Source organism: Rhinatrema bivittatum, chromosome 2, assembly GCF_901001135.1.
Source record: "Rhinatrema bivittatum chromosome 2, aRhiBiv1.1, whole genome shotgun sequence".
NCBI classification, from domain to species: Eukaryota; Metazoa; Chordata; class Amphibia; order Gymnophiona; family Rhinatrematidae; genus Rhinatrema; species Rhinatrema bivittatum.
The window spans coordinates 163,831,909-163,849,338 of NC_042616.1; the positions used below are offsets into that span (position 1 = coordinate 163,831,909).

At 46.6% G+C, this 17,430-nt stretch overlaps 1 protein-coding gene across 1 annotated transcript in view; it reads right to left on the minus strand.

The window, feature by feature from the left end:
- The window catches only part of ZNF804B (zinc finger protein 804B), an 825,765-nt gene that overhangs the window by 586,362 nt on the left and 221,973 nt on the right, over positions 1 to 17,430 (minus strand). The window lies entirely within an intron of this gene.

Sequence of the window (17,430 nt, forward strand, 5' to 3'; positions counted from 1 at the left end):
TGCACATTGACTGTCAACATTAGGACTATTCAGAGGTTCGACCAAAAGGTGGACTCTAACCTATTATACAGATAAGTACACGATAGCTTCACATCGAAGAATCATCTTTTATAATGACCAATGATTAAAAAAGCCCTAGCGCTTTCTAGAGCTTAATTCAAAAAGCCCGTAGCCTCTAGTGGCACTATATGAGGTCACTATAAAGTTAAAATTTCTCATTTACCCTGTCATATTTTCATAGCTGGATTCATTATAATTTTGCTATTTATAGATTTATGCATTCATTTTTTCTTTTCATTTTGATTAGTGCGCACTGGGAAGATAGCTTTCTTACAACTGCACCTGGCAGCATATACACATTTATGTAGCTGTGCATAGTTTTATCATAGTATTATAAAATGCACGTATCATGCATATGCATATTTAAAAATACGCATATGTTAGAGATGTGCAGAGGGACGGCATACGCTGCATTCAGTATTCGTATTCGTCGGGGGCAGATACGTTGCATTCGGCAAGGGGGGCCCCCGATACGTTCATGCATTCTTTTTATTCGTTTCCCGGCTAAAATTGAATTAACTACAACCCCCCGCCCTCCTGACCCCCCCCCAAGACTTACCAAAACTCTCTAGTGGTCCAGCGGGGGGTCCAGGAGCCATCTCCTGCACTCACGCCGTTGGCTGCCGGTATTCAAAATGGCGCCAATAGCCTTTGCCCTTACTATGTCACAGGGGCTACTGGTGTCATTGGTCAGCCCCCATCACCTGGTAGGAGCACAAGATGGCACTGGCCATCCATTGCTCCTACCATGTGACAGGGGCCGACCAATGGCACCAGTAGCCCCTGTGACATAAGGTCAAAGGCTATCGGCACCATTTTGAATACTGGCAGCCGACGGCGTGAGTGCAGGAGATGGCTCCCGGACCCCCCGCTGGACCACCAGGGAGTTTTGGTAAGTCTTGGGGGGGGGGTCAGGAGGGTGGGGGGTTTGTTTAAATTCGCTCCTTTAGACGGCCGAATAATTCAGTGAAGATTCGTTGTATTTGTGGGGAATCGCAATACGTTTCGCTTCCCCACAAATACAACGAATATGGCACTATACGTTGTGGATTACCAATATGTTGGAAACGAATGCATACCCATAGCATATGTATATTCCACAATGTAGGTGCATATGTAGGCCAAAGCATGAAGACATGCATTGCATTAAAACCATGTATTTCAATGCATTGAATGCATGTGTTTTACCCACCTATTTTAAAAATATACATGGATATAATTTACATGTGAAAGTAAACTAGGACTTACTCGCTTAAGTTCCGATTTACATGCGTAAGTCAGCCAATCTTAATACAAGCACGCATCTAAGAAATTAACCAGCTTACCAATTAGTCCACCAGTTTATCCCATTCTTCTCCAAGTCATCAAGATCTTGCTCATTCTTTAGCCTGAAACCTTCCCCAGTCTATCCAGACCAACCACACAGTCAGTATTGCACAATAAACACATTCAATATCACTAATGCCAATCAGCAGGTGTACAAAAATATGCAATGAAGGTTGAAAATATACATGCGTGCCTCTTAAAACAGCAACCTATGTGCATAAATGTTGGCCCCACCCTGAAATGCCTCTAAACAACCACTTTTTTACTTGCATGTTTATGCATGCCAAAGTGAAAACACACGTGAATTTTAGATGTTTATAAAATATGGAGTACAAGAGTAAAGGCTGCTTACTTGCAATTACACTCATTTTTATGCCCGTAACATTTTAAAAATTCACCTTAAATCTTTTTTGTGTTCACTAATTTTTATAGTGCTCACTATTTGCATTTATGGGTAGATTTTTTAAAAATATGCGCAGGCGTCCATATGCACGCACTACCCGGCGCGAGCACATGGACGAGAGATTTTATAACATGCGCGAGCCAGCAAACGCACGTTATAAAATCCAGGCCAGCATGCAGGGGGGTAGATTTGCCCAGTTTACGTGCGGAGATGAGATCCGGCCTCCGCCAGTTCCCTCTCCCCCCCCCCCCACCTACCCTCCCTCCCTCTTCCCCTCTCCTCCTCAACCCCTTTGAAGGCCCTACCTTTTTTTTTTGTTCTTGCTTTCGAACTTACGCCAGAAAGCTGCCGGCGGGCGATCCCCCGGCACAGTGGCAAATGATCGCTGTACCGGCGGCCTCCAGCTCCGTCCCGTCCTGTGGACCGCCCCTCCCCATTCCCGGGACCGCCTCTTGGAAGAGGCCTGGCTCTTGTGCACGTAACAGGGGTTATGCGCGCGGCAGGGCCTCTTCCAAAATGTATGCAGCGAACGCAAGGCCCGGCCGCACGTGTAACCACTGTTTTCCCTGCATGCAGGGGATTAAAAATCAGGCCTTTAGTGTACAGTTTCAATCCAGGGTGCATTCAATAAACTTAAGAAATGGCATAAAAAAACCAAAATGGAAATAAAAAGAAACAAAAATAAATTTGTCTGCACATCATAGTTATTTACATTATTATTATTATCATTATTATTATTATCTAGAGAAGCACTGCATTTTGAATAACAGTTATCTATCTTGACTGTGTCTTTTTTTTACCATGATGAGCGGGAAGAGGCCAACGAATAGAAGCATACAAAGAATAAATTACCTATCATTTTAACATATTTCAGAATGAATGAAAAAGAAGTAAAAGATTTCCTTAGCACTGTAATTTGTCCACTTTACAACTGCAACTGCACCAGAGTGCATGGGAATGAATAAAAGATTTACAACAATTGTTCTTTTGAGAGTTCTCTCTGAAGTCACCCACATGATCTCTTACAGATTCCAATTTTAGAGCATACATAATCCCTTCTGAGCAACAGGCTGCTGTGCACTCTTTAGGTTTTGGAATTACTGTATGACAGCTTGAGAAAGTGACATAAGCACAGTTCTGTGAAAATGTCATGGTCCTAAATGCTCTTTCTGCCCATTTCCCTTAGTGCCCCTGTAGCTCACATTTTCACTTTAACAGATGTTTATTCCTGAATAGCAATATCCCAGGTCAAAATGACTCCAGCAGATTTCATTCTGCAAACTTTTCTCCATGGTGCAATATGCTTATTGACTTTATCCCAGAAGTACAATTATTGCATGTTTGTCTAGACCTCCAATGGCAAGTATGATTTCCCTGTAGCAAGGAGAGGCAATTTTCAGCAATTTGAAGGCCAATGGAATTTTTCAGAATGCAAAAACAGAACAATGAAGGGCATTGGCCTTAACAGCCATGCTATTGAGAAAACTTGACACAGTATTTTCTCCTTTGTCATAACATATGTTTTGCCAAAAAATAACAATGAGAAAAGAAATAAAGATAATTGATAGAAATCAGCAGTCTACTATATGATAGTTCTGGTGAATACATAAACATTCAAGTGGGGAGAATCTATTCTGTTCTGTAACATTTTGCATGTTTTCCTAAATCTTGCTTCCTCTTGAGCATAGATTGACTCCAAAGATGAAAATACTCTGAGAGGAACTTTGCATTGATAAATCTAGGAAGATAGGAAAGGGGCTTTAATTGTCTTTGATTTCCATAGTAAAGTGTACAAGAGTAGAAATTGCAGTTTGATTTTTTCGAAAGATCAGATCAACAGCCCTATAAGAAATGTCACCAAGTAAACTAAAAGTAAACACAAATATTCTAGTACTGATATTTTTATTTCTTTCATTTTTTCTCTTAAAGCCATGTTAAGGAAAAATAAACTGTCGCATTATCTTTCCCATTAGATTTAATAGTGCTAAACTTATTTAAAAAATGTATGAGCTCTAAAGTAAATGATAAGGATGAGAAATCACAGGCCTGGCTAATTAGGAAACATCTCAGCAAACCAGATGCATGGCTTCTGTGAACTGATTTCTGTGAACTGTAAAGAAATTGCAAGAGAATTAGAAGTTCTCAGAATTTTGCTATCACAACTTTAGCTAAACTGGGGAGTGGTAGCAGTGGGGGGATTAAGGCTCTTTGTATTGTTCTTTATGGTGAGATGTGACAAACAAACAGTGATATTCAGTGCTCAAGTAGTAAATGGTTAACCGGCGAACTCCCCCCATCCTTCAAGGCCTTAATCTACAGATGCCCCCTCCCTATCCCCCAAGACATTGATCTGCCACTGAACCTCAGCAGGCTCCTGCCACCATCTCCTCCAGGCTGCCTACTCTTCCCAGCTGCAGTGCTCCTCTTTTGCCTCCTGCCTGCTCTGGTGCTCTTTCTTACTGGCTCCATATGGACCCTACCACCCCTTGAAACCTGCCTCATCCTTCCTGTTCTCTGACCTGCAAAGGATGATGACCAGGAACTCAATTGTATTACATTTCTTTTCCAGCAATTTTGTCCATGGACAAAAGTATTTACCGTAATTTTGGCATTTTTTAAATTTTACTTTCTGTGACCTTTTAGTTCAAATTCATTTAGTACTTTTATTCTCCATTTTGTAGCTGGGCAGTCACTTCAAGGTGGATGTATCCTTCCTTATGTCTCTCCTCTTCTTTTCTGTGTTTCTACTCTTATCTTTGCCCTCCCTCTTCTTATCTTTCAGCCATCTGCCCTGTGTATCCCTGCTCTTCTCTTCCCTTCTCTTCCTTGCACCAAAAAGACTTCAATGGCTGGCAAGGAAGGGAAGCCTGGTGATACCATCTAGGTTCTGAGAGCAACTGAGAGCTTCAATCCATTTTCCTCTTTGTTCCATGTGTTTGCAAGATGCTGAGAGTTCAGATCAGGCTCCCACCCACTTGCTTGGGTCAGGCTGGGGAAGGTCTTCCCTTGGTGGGAAGGGACATACCTATGGGGATGCCTTTGGGAGTGACTGAGAATATAGAAAGTTAAGTAGATTTCTCCAGGTTTGGCCCAAAGAATTATGGAACCAATAGAAATGTTTAGGCTATGAAATCTAGTCTTTCTCCGTCCCTTGTGAGATAGGAGGTAGGGGGATGTATATGTAGGGGATCTTTTATTTGTATAGATATTATGATGCATATTTGTTAGGGGATTATTTATTGATGAAATGTGTGAGTTAGCTAGGGGAGAGTAAAGATTAAGAAAAAGGACTGATGAGTTTTTTTGAGGATATTGGATTCTTATGTTCGAGAGATTCATATATTTTAATGTTTAATGTTGATGTAGTAATGATTTATTGCTATGTTATATTGATTTAATTTAACTTGTAGTATACTTAAATGATTTATGGATATAATATGATGTTATCATTTGTTATACATTTAGAGGTCCATATTCAGAGAGCTGGTAAGTGTCAAATTTATCTGGGGAAAGTTACACATGCAACTTTTCTTGGATATTCAGTGGGATTTATGTGTACACTTTTCTTTTGTTGAATATACTTGGATAAAGTTAAATGCAAAACTTCATCCTGGCAAAGTTAGGACTGCTGTTTTTCTGACTAGACTTGTGTGCATAACTATAGCTAAAGAGAGCTCTCAATATGCTTGTTTTCTTCCTAAAATGTATTCCCTTTCCTGGAACACCTCCAGTGATGCCCCATTTTGTTTAGATAATTGTGTACACAAAAAGTTGGGCACAGAAAATCTGTGCATCTGGTAAGGTTAAATTTCAAAATTCTGCTTTTGTGCCCATAACTCAAAACGTTATCTGCAAAAAAGCTTTGAATAACAACCTCTAAATGATTTTACTTTATTATTATGTTTGCATGTATTGATGCACCTTGCCTCTGATTGTAACACACTTTGAGTGCTGGTTTTCGCAGCAGAAATAAGTGTCTCAACTGAATTTATATTACATTTAGAGCATTAGTCATTAGTGCATCGTGACCATAATGCCTTGCTAAGAAAAATACAACATAGATGGAAATCAATATTGTTGAACTGTGAGAAGGCAAGATGCTCATAGATTTTTGTTTTTAAGGACATATATTGCTTAATCAAGTACTTGACAATAGACTATTCAGTTTTATGCACATAATTTAAGATTTTCAGCACATTTGTACATTGAGTTACAGCCAGAGTTGTGAGGTCCAGAAATTAAGGTTCATGAAACTATCTCCATAATTTATTTTTTTTAGTGGCCTTGAGGCATCACAGGTTTACAAGCTATTTCTGTAAGGTTTGGTATTGGTAACCAATAGTTATTTCATATAGTTACCCAAGGAAAAACATAAGGCCCAGAATTAGCTAAAATCCCAGGAACGTTATAGACCAATTCTCAGGAAATGGTGTCCAGATCATGGAGGTAAAACTGGGAAGCTGACTGAAGTTTTTTCAGAAACTTCCTCAGTCAAAAATTTGACAATACAGCATATTCATTACCTGATAGTTTGACCAAATTTTGGCATGCTGGATGGTTATCATGGATAAAGTTTTCTGGTGTAAGCTGTCTGCAGCTACTGAAAGGGTCCATGAGTGTCACCACCATATCTGAGTATATATGTATGCCCACATGTGAATTACCTGGAAATTTTTATTTTTATTTATTTAAGGATTTGTATACCGGAGGTTCCTGTATAATATACATATCACCCCGGTTGAAATATGAGAGTGGTTCCTTAACAATTACAATGGGTCTGTCCTTACAGCGGGCAGCACCATTATCAAGCAGGAATGTAAACCACTTCTATGATGAATCTGTTGATTTTGATTTTTGGAGTTTACTGCCAAAGATCCTGGCAGATTGTTGCTTGATCCAATATTTGGGCTGCATCTTGCATTAACATGAACATCACCTTCCTGGAATTTGTTTTCAATATTAAAGCTCTAATATTTATGGGAGGTGGGGGGTGAGTGGTCTGTGGGGATGTAAAATGGAGTCTAATAGGGATGTGAATCGTTTTTCAACGATTAAAATTATCGTCCGATAATGTTTATATCGTCTTAAATCGTTATAGAACACGATACAATAGAAATTCTAACGATTTATCGTTAAAAATCGTTAAATCGTGTTAGTGCGCACTAACTCGAGTTAGTGCGCACTAACTCCCCGTTAGTGCGCACTAACTCGAGTTAGTGCGCACTAACTGAAAATGATACAAATAAACACTTTCCAGGTCACTGAAGGTCAGTTAGGAATGAATATGTGTTCCTATTGGCTGGCTGCCCTCTTATCTATTGATATTACCAAGGTTACCACTGAGGTGATGGTTGGGGGGATGGGAAATGGAACTGGAAACTAACGAACACCAACAGAAAATGAAACAAAGTGTTCACACTTCCCAGGTCAGTAAAGGTCACTTAGGAATGAATATGTATGTATGTATTCCTATTGGCTGGCTGTGCTCTTATCTATTGATGTTACCAATATGGTTGGGGGGATGTGAAATGGAAACAGTTGGAAGCTTGACAAAAAAGTAATTTAATGATCAGCACTCACGTGACTAGAACTTGTTTGTTTATTATTTTTGTTAGCAGGCACCTGAAATGCTAGTGCATGTTGAATTTGCCAATCACTGTGCATTTTAGAAAGGTGGTCCTGGCTGGAACTGTACACAGTTCAAATATATGTAATTGATTGTTGGTAAGTGTATTTTTTAAGTAGCCACACTGGCACCAGTATGTTTACTTTTCCTCCTACTTAACTCACTAGCTCAGCTTTGTAAGAAGGGCTTCTCTGCTTGTGTGTTGTTTTTGTTTGGTGTGAGGAGAGCAGAAACATCAGATCTTTATTCAATCTACTACAGTCATCTCTTACAGTGCCCTATCCCTATTAATACCAGGAGTGTTGTGATCTTCCTGCACACAGTGCCCTAACCCTGATACCAGTCTGAGACAGCTCCCTCCCTGCATTACTAGTGAGAAGCTGGCTTCACAGACAGGGGGGAGCTGCCTGACCCTCACTCCTGACTTCCCCCATGTCCCAGCTAGTGAATGGTGTGTGGGTGAGGGGGGGGGGGGAGGATGGTGAAGTCTGAGACAGCTCCCTCCTTGCATTACTAGTGAGAGGCTGGCTTCACAGACAGGGGGGAGCTGCCTGACCCTCACTCCTGACTTCCCCCATGTCCCAGCTAGTGAATGGTGTGTGGGTGAGGGGGGGGGGAGGATGGTGAAGTCTGAGACAGCTCCCTCCCTGCATTACTAGTGAGAGGCTGGCTTCGCAGACAGGGGGGAGCTGCCTGACCCTCACTCCTGACTTCCCCCATGTCCCAGCTAGTGAATGGTGTGTGGGTGAGGGGGGGGGGGGGAGGATGGTGAAGTCTGAGACAGCTCCCTCCCTGCATTACTAGTGAGAGGCTGGCTTCACAGACAGGGGGGAGCTGCCTGACCCTCACTCCTGACTTCCCCCATGTCCCAGCTAGTGAATGGTGTGTGGGTGAGGGGGGGGGGGAGGATGGTGAAGTCTGAGACAGCTCCCTCCCTGCATTACTAGTGAGAGGCTGGCTTCACAGACAGGGGGGAGCTGCCTGACCCTCACTCCTGACTTCCCCCATGTCCCAGCTAGTGAATGGTGTGTGGGTGAGGGGGGGGGGGGGAGGATGGTGAAGTCTGAGACAGCTCCCTCCCTGCATTACTAGTGAGAGGCTGGCTTCACAGACAGGGGGGAGCTGCCTGACCCTCACTCCTGACTTCCCCCATGTCCCAGCTAGTGAATGGTGTGTGGGTGAGGGGGGGGGGAGGATGGTGAAGTCTGAGACAGCTCCCTCCCTGCATTACTAGTGAGAGGCTGGCTTCACAGACAGGGGGGAGCTGCCTGACCCTCACTCCTGACTTCCCCCATGTCCCAGCTAGTGAATGGTGTGTGGGTGAGGGGGGGGGGGAGGATGGTGAAGTCTGAGACAGCTCCCTCCCTGCATTACTAGTGAGAGGCTGGCTTCACAGACAGGGGGGAGCTGCCTGTCCCTCACTCCTGACTTCCCCCATGTCCCAGCTAGTGAATGGTGTGTGGGTGAGGGGGGGGGGGTGGATGGTGAAGTCTGAGACAGCTCCCTCCCTGCATTACTAGTAAGAGGCTGGCTTCACAGACAGGGGGGAGCTGCCTGACCCTCACTCCTGACTTCCCCCATGTCCCAGCTAGTGAATGGTGTGTGGGTGAGGGGGGGGGGGGGGATGGTGGAGTCTGAGACAGCTCCCTCCCTGCATTACTAGTGAGAGGCTGGCTTCGCAGACAGGGGGGGAGCTGCCTGACCCTCACTCCTGACTTCCCCCATGTCCCAGCTAGTGAATGGTGTGTGGGTGAGGGGGGGGGGGAGGATGGTGAAGTCTGAGACAGCTCCCTCCCTGCATTACTAGTGAGAGGCTGGCTTCACAGACAGGGGGGAGCTGCCTGTCCCTCACTCCTGACTTCCCCCATGTCCCAGCTAGTGAATGGTGTGTGGGTGAGGGGGGGGGGGTGGATGGTGAAGTCTGAGACAGCTCCCTCCCTGCATTACTAGTGAGAGGCTGGCTTCACAGACAGGGGGGAGCTGCCTGACCCTCACTCCTGACTTCCCCCATGTCCCAGCTAGTGAATGGCGTGTGGGTAAGGGGGGGGGGAGGATGGTGAAGTCTGAGACAGCTCCCTCCCTGCATTACTAGTGAGAGGCTGGCTTCACAGACAGGGGGGAGCTGCCTGACCCTCACTCCTCCGGGGTATTGTGATCTTCCTGCACACAGTGCCCTATCCCTGATACCAGGGGTGTTGTGATCTTCCTGCATGCAGTGCCCTATCCCTATTAATACCAGGAGTGTTGTGATCTTCCTGCATGCAGTGCCCTATCCCTATTAATACCAGGAGTGTTGTGATCTTCCTGCATGCAGTGCCCTATCCCTGATATCGGGATGTGTGCAAGAAGATCACAACACCCCCGGTATCAGGAATAGGGCACTGTGTGCAGGAAGATCACAACACCCCCAGTATCAGGAATAGGGCACTGTGTGCAGGAAGATCACAACACCGCTGGTATTAGGGATAGGGCACTGTGTGCAGGAAGATCACAACACTCCTGGTATTAATAGGGATAGGGCACTGTGTGCAGGAAGATCACAATACCCCTGGTATCAGGGTTAGGGCACAAGTTCTAGTCACATTGACTGATCACATTACTTGTTTTGTCAAGCTACCAACTGTTTCCATTTCCCATCCCCCATATACTGTCAGTAGGAAACTTGGTAACATGAATAAATAAGAGGGCAGCCAATAGGAATACATATTCATTCCTAAACTGACCTTAACTGACCTGAAAAGTGTCAAATTGTATCATTTTCAGTTAGTGCGCACTAACTCCCAGTTAGTGCGCACTAACTCCCGTTAGTGCGCACTAACTCGAGTTAGTGCGCACTAATCGGAAAAAACGATTTTTAACGATTTTTTAACTAAAAAATCGTGCTTAAGACGATTTTCTTGCCCTGCCACACGATTTCTATCGTTAAGACGATATGGAAAACGATTCACATCCCTAGAGTCTAAGAAGTTATTGACAGGGAATCATATATGCACAGTGGTAGTAGAATCATTAAGGGAATTTATCTTGTTATCCCTGTACATTAATAATATGGTCAGGGACAAACATGCCTCATAGTAGGGATGTGCATTCATTTTCAACGAATGTGTAATCCGCTACAAATAGGTCCCTGTTTGTTTGATTTGTGGGTCCGCGAAATGCATGGCAATCCCCCACGAATGAAACATATCATATCAGTTTCATTCTTTTGGTTTGCAGTGCTTTCATAGCAGCCGTTTGAAATAGGAGAAGCCCTTTCCTGTGAGTCATAAGTGACCTCACAGCCCAGTCATAAAGTGGGTCAGACAGGTTGGCAAGAAGATCAGAATGCCAGAGCGAAGCATTTTTCTAATTCAGCCAATTGCTGCTCTCAGTGCACCAGAGTGCTGTTCCTGCTGAATTTCTACCTTAAGCAAGCATAGCACGCTGCACGCCATGCACTTTCTTCTTGGCTTTTGTCTGAGGAGGTTGCTGTACTCAGAGCTAGTCTCTGAGTGTCTCAAATCTGTATTCAATTGCTATTGCTTGCTACTTTGATAGAATTTTCCATTGAAAACGATATTTGTTCATTTTTGCTGCTGTGCCAGCCAAACTTTTTTTTTACTGCACTTTTTTTTTTTTATTGAACTCAGATTGTCTCTCTGTCTCTCCAACTGAGACAAGCTGCCAGCAGTGGCATTTTGCTGCTGATCTTACCCCCTAAGGTAGGCTGCAGGCAGGGTTTGGGTGGTGTGGGTGGGAGATAGTGTGAGAGTTGCAGTGGCTGTCTGGGAGTTGGTATTTTCAAAGAATAAGCAGCATCTCTATAGGAATTGAGCTTGCTCAGGCTTCCAGTCTTTTTTCTGGTGGTTCATTTTTTGGGCACACAGAAAGAGCAGATAGTGTGAGAGTTGCAGTGGCTGTCTGGGAGTTGGTATTTTCAAAGAACATGCAGTATCACTGTAGGAATTGGGCTTGCTCAGGCTTCCAGCCTTTTCTGTGTGTGTGTGTGTGTGTGTGTGTGTGTGTGTGTGTATGTGTGTAGTTTTCCACACTCACATATATTGGTACAGAGGTGTTCAGTAACCGATAAAGAAATAATTCTTTTAATTGAAATCCCTAGTAGGCAGTGACATTAAATCAATGATGTCATGGAAAGGCAGACGTGGTCGAGTGATTGGGACTGACAGAGGAGGAACTTCAAAAGGCAGTGTCAGTCCCCTATTAAAGTTAAAAAGGGAGCTGTTCCAATCTAAAATCTCTGGAGGGGCAGGCAGTTCCATCTGGAAAAAAACAGAAATTTAAAGATGATGCACTGCCACCACCTGTTTCTGGCCCTGTTGTTTCGGAGGTGAGGGAAGGGGAGGCTGAGTCATGCAAGACAAAAGGGCGAGACCCAAAAGCAGCAATGTGACAGCAGACTCTAGTTAGCGCTGACAATGTAGTGCAGACACTGTTTGCTTCTGATTCCGATGAAGAATCGTCTTGTGTGGGATTCTCATCATCAAAAATGGAAGAATTAATAGCTGAAGAAGGTTTAGGAGGATTAGTTAGTTCTGTCTTAGCCTCCACTTCAGTGCTGGAGGGGAGAGATAAAAATGATGATGATCAGGAGGAAGAGCAGTCAGTGCAGGCACAGAGTGTGACTGATGCCCCTGGCATTGCTTCTCAGGGTGCACCCACTACTTCAACTCCAATGCCAACATCCACCCCAAAGGCTATAGAGAAGGGATCATGAAATAAATCTGTGATCTGGAGCCACTTTAAATTGAGGGAGAGCCCGCGTTTTGCTCAGTGTAATTACTGTGCCAGGGATATTAGCAGAGGCAAGCAAATGGGGCATCTAACTAATTTTGGCATGATGCATCATATCCAGAAGCAACACCCAAAAGTACTGACACCTGGGAATGGTGGCAGTACCAGTCAGGGGACCCCTTTTTCCAGGCAGCATAAAGTAGTTGAAAAGGAGCAGAATCATCCCACACCCTCAGCCCCTTCTAGCAGTCAGGTGGCAGGCCAGCAGCCCCCTGCCATGTGTCAGAAGTGACAACCCACCATGAAGGAAATGGGATGGTGTTTGGTAACGCTATCCTGGGGAAGGAGGCAGGCAGCCTCAAAAGTTGTAACCAGGAGCACTGGGGAAATGATTGCCCTTGATGACCAGCCCTTGCAGGTTGTGGAGAATGTGGGTTTCAAGCATCTATCCCACGCCCCTTTGAAGGACTTCAAAGGGGCGTGGGATAAACACTGTGGATCCATAAAGTCAAGAGGCCGCCAATGAAGAGTGGGTGACTCGCCAGAATGATGGCTACTGCCTGGAGACAATACCCTTATTCAATAAACATACACATGGTTACTGTGACTCCAACATCACTCTAAGCTTCAACAGCAAGAGGAAATGTGGAAAAAAGGATTTGCACTCACAAAGACGGGAGTAGCTGGCTTGTTACGGCGGTTACTACCCCAAACCAAATATCCAAATTACTACCTCCACCTTCCTCTATTCCTGATGCCTTTCAACTAGCTTGATCACTCCATTCTTATACTTCACTTCAATGCATATCCAGCATAGTTCTCTGCTTCAACAGCAGGGGAAAAGAAAAACTGTTACTTCACACATCCAGCAGAGCTCTCTGCTTAAACGGCAGGGGAGAAGAAAAAAGGATTCACACTCACAAAGCGGGAAGTAGCTGGCTTGTTACGGCGGTTACTACCCCAAACCAAATGTGCCTGATACTTCACTTTCAATGCATATCCAGCATAGCTCTCTGCTTCAACGGCAGGGGAGAAGATAAACAACCAATAAGGGCTGTATAACATAATCTGGGTAAAAACAAATAAGCATGGGTGTAGCTTGCTTATTGCGGCGGTTACTACCCCTACTATCTCTAACTACTCAAGCTAGATATTTCACTTGGATGCAGCTCCATCACCGCTCTCTACATTAATGGTGGGGGTGGAAGGGAATTAGAACCAAGAGCTAAGAGAAACAGATAAGTATGAGAGAAGAAATGAGGGAAGCTTGCTGGGCAGACTGGATGGGCCATTTGGTCTTCTTCTGCCGTCATTTCTATGTTTCTATGTTTCTATGTTTCTATAGAGCTTTTCTATACCGGCATTTATGATACAATCACATCATGCTGGTTTACAGTTAACAGGGGGTGTAAAAAGCATTGAACATTTAACAAGTGAAGAGGAGCAAAAAAGTTACAATAAAACAAGGGTGCTAGAACTAGGGGATGAAGAGGACAAAGCTAGAGTAACTTAACCATAGGATGAGCAATTATTTACATTTTGCTGAAAGTCACTCAATAGTTATTGTGGTCACTCAATAGTTATTAAGTGACCAGAATACCGAAAACGAGTCTGGTACCGATTCACATCTCTATTAGCAAACATCTGTGAACAGGAGCGCCATAGGCAGAGACAAATTAGGCATGAAGCAGACGAGGAAACAGCTGGCACTTCAGAGAGTAGTGCTAGCCAAAGCAGGAGCAGCACTCTGTCAGCGACAGCTAGTACTTCCTCCTCCACTTCACTATGCCAAAGTCATGTTGCCCCAAAAACATTATCTGTTCTGGTATGGCTAGAATGAAAGCAGCTGACAAGAAGGACTCTCAGCCCACCCAAGCAAGGGAGACACCAGCAGAAATGTCAGTGACACGGTATCTCACAGAGCCCATAGAGGGCATGCAGACAGATCCGCTGGCATATTAGGAACACAAGTCCACTGTCTGCCCACACCTATCCAAAGTGGCTGAGTGATATCTGTCATGTCCACCAACCAGTGTGCCCAGTGAACATGTATTTTCAATGACAGGGGATATCATGAGCCCTCATCATTCAAGGCTGGCACCAGAATTGATGGAAATGCTAGTGTTTTTGAAAATAAACATGCCTTTGCTTGGGTTTCCAAATTTTCTTGTGAATGGCAACATGAATAAAAGCAATTTAACGCCTTTCAGCAGCTCCAACTGCCTTATATGCTCCAAATAATATCAGCACATGTTCCTGACCCCAAACACTGTGCCTTCCTGTCCAGCCCTTACGTCACTACAAGGGCCTGACCCGAAACACTGTGCCTGCCCGTCCAGCCCTTACATCACTACAAGGGCCTGACTCCAAATGCTGTGCCTGTCTGTCCAGCCCTTAAGGCTCTACAAGGGCCTGACCCCAAACGCTGTGCCTGTGTGTCTACTGTCCAGCCCTTACGGGACTACAAGGGCCTGAACTCAACTGATATGCCTGCCCATCCAGCCCTTATGTCACTACAAGGGCCTGACCCCAAACGCTGTGACTGCCCATCCAGCCCTTACGTCCCTACAAGGGCCTGACCCCAAACTCTGTGCCTGTCTCTCCAGCCCTTACATCACTACAAAGGTCTGACCCCAAACGCTATGCCTGTCTGTCCACTGTCCAGCCCTTATGTGACTACAAGGGTCTGACCTCAACTGATGTGCCTGCCCATCCAGCCCTTACGTCACTACAAGGGCCTGACCCCAAACGCTGTGCCTGTCTCTCCATCCCTTACATCACTACAAGGGCCTCACCCCAAACACTGTGCCTGACTGTCCACTGTCCAGCCCTTACGTCACTTCAAGGGCCTGACCCCAAATGCTGTGCCTGCCCGTCCAGCCTTTATGTCACTACAGAGGCCTGACCCCAAATGCTGTGCCTGCCCGTCCAGCCCTTACAACACTACAAGGGCCTGATCCCAACACTGTGCATGCACATCCAGCCCTTACGTCACTACAAGGGCCTGACCCCAAATGCTGTGCCTGTCTGTCCAGTCCTTACATCACAACAAAGGCATGACTCCAAATGCTTTGCCTGTCTGTCCAGCCCTTAAGTCAATACAAGTGCCTGACCCCAAATGATGTGCCTGCCCATCCAGCCCTTACATCCCTACAAGGGCATGACCCCAAATGCTGTGCCTGTCTGTCCACTGTCCAGCTCTTACGTGACTACAAGGGCCTGACCTCAACTGATGTGCCTGCCCATCCAGCCCTTACGTCACTACAAGGGCCTGACCCCAAACGCTGTGCCTGTCTCTCCAGCCCTTACATCACTACAAGGGCTGACCCCAAACACTGTGCCTGACTGTCCACTTTCCAGCCCTTACATCTCTACAAGGGCCTGACCCCAAACGCTGTGCCTGCCCATCCAGCCCTTACGTCACTACAAGGGCCTGACCCCAAATGCTGTGCCTGTCTGTCCAGCCCTTAAGCCACTACAAGGGCCTGACCTCAAATGCTGTGCTTGCCTGTCCAGCCCTTACGTCACTACAAGGGCCTGACCCCAAACACTGTGCCTGCCCGTCCAGTAGGGATGTGCATCCATTTTTCACGGGTTTGTAATCCGCAACTTATTTTTTGCTATCTGTTAAATACGTGGGGAGGCGAAACGCATCGCGACCCCCCACGTATAAAACAGATATCCGTTTTATTCGGCCTCCTAAATAAACATTTAAACCCCCCACCCTCCTGACCCCCCCAAGACTTACCAAAGCTCCCTGGTGGTCCAGCAGGGAGTCAGGAAGCCATCCCTGCACTCGTTTGCAGTTTCCTCACGGCGCCGATAACCTGTGTCACAGGGGCTGCCGGTGCCATTGGTCAGCCCCTGTCACATGGTCACCGGCGCCATCTTGTGCTCCTACCACATGACAGGTAGGTCATGTGGCAGGAGGTCACTCCGGGACACTCATTGGACCCAACCGGAACTTTTGGCCAGCTTGGAGGGGCCTCCTGACCCCCACAAGACTTGCCAAAAGTCCAGCGGGGGTCCGGGAGCGGAGGCGCGGAGGAGCACGTGATGCCGGCGTCACTCCGCTCCGGTGTCACGTGCTCCTCCGCTCCGGCGTCACGTGCTCCTCCGCGCCTCCGCTCCCGGACCCCCGCTGGACTTTTGGCAAGTCTTGTGGGGGTCAGGAGGCCCCCCCAAGTTGGCTAAAAGTTCCGGTTGGGTCCAACGGGGGTCCGGGAGCGGAGGCGCGGAGGAGCACGTGACGCCGGCGTCACTCCGCTCCGGCGTCACGTGCTCCTCCGCTCCGGCGTCACGTGCTCCTCCGCGCCTCCGCTCCCGGACCCCCGCTGGACTTTTGGCAAGTCTTGTGGGGGTCAGGAGGCCCCTCCAAGCTGGCCAAAAGTTCCGGTTGGGTCCAACGGGGGTCCGGGAGTGGAGGCGCGGAGGAGCACGTGACGCCGGCGTCATTCCGCTCCGGCGTCACGTGCTCCTCTGCTCCGGCGTCACGTGCTCCTCCGCGCCTCCGCTCCTGGACCCCCGCTTGACTTTTGGCAAGTCTTGTGGGGGTCAGGAGGCCCCCGCAAGCTGACCAAAAGTTCCGGTTGGGTCCAACGAGGGTCCCGGAGCGACCTCCTACCACGTGACCTACCTGTCACGTGGTAGGAGCACAAGATGGTGCTGGTGACCATGTGACAGGGGCTGACCAATGGCACCGGCAGCCCCTGTGACACAGGCTATCGGCGCCGTGAGGAAATCGCAAACGAGTTCAGGGATGGCTTCCTGACTCCCCGCTGGACCACCAGGGAGTTTTGGTAAGTCTTTGGGGGGGGGGGGGGGGTACATTTTTATTTAGGGAACTGGGAAACGTATTGATGGATCGACAACTTATGGAATTTTCCATACTTCCGCATGAAACGGAATCGGCCATCCACGAATACGTATCCCGAATGCGACGAAAACTTTTGGCCTGCACATCCCTACTGTCCAGCCCTTAAGTCACTACAACGGCCTGACCCCAAACGTTGTGACTTTCTGTCCAGCCCTCAAGTCACTACAAGGGCCTGACCCCAAATGCTGTGTCTGTCTGTCCACTGCCCAGCCCTTACATGACTACCTCAACTGATGTGCCTGCCCATCCAGCCCTTACATCACTACAAGGGCCTGACCCCAAATGCTGTGCCTGCCCATCCAGCCCTTACAACAATACAAGGGCCTGACCCCAACGCTGTGCCTGCCCATCCAGCCCTTACATCACTACAAGGGCCTGACCCCAAATGCTGTGCCTGTCTGTCCAGTC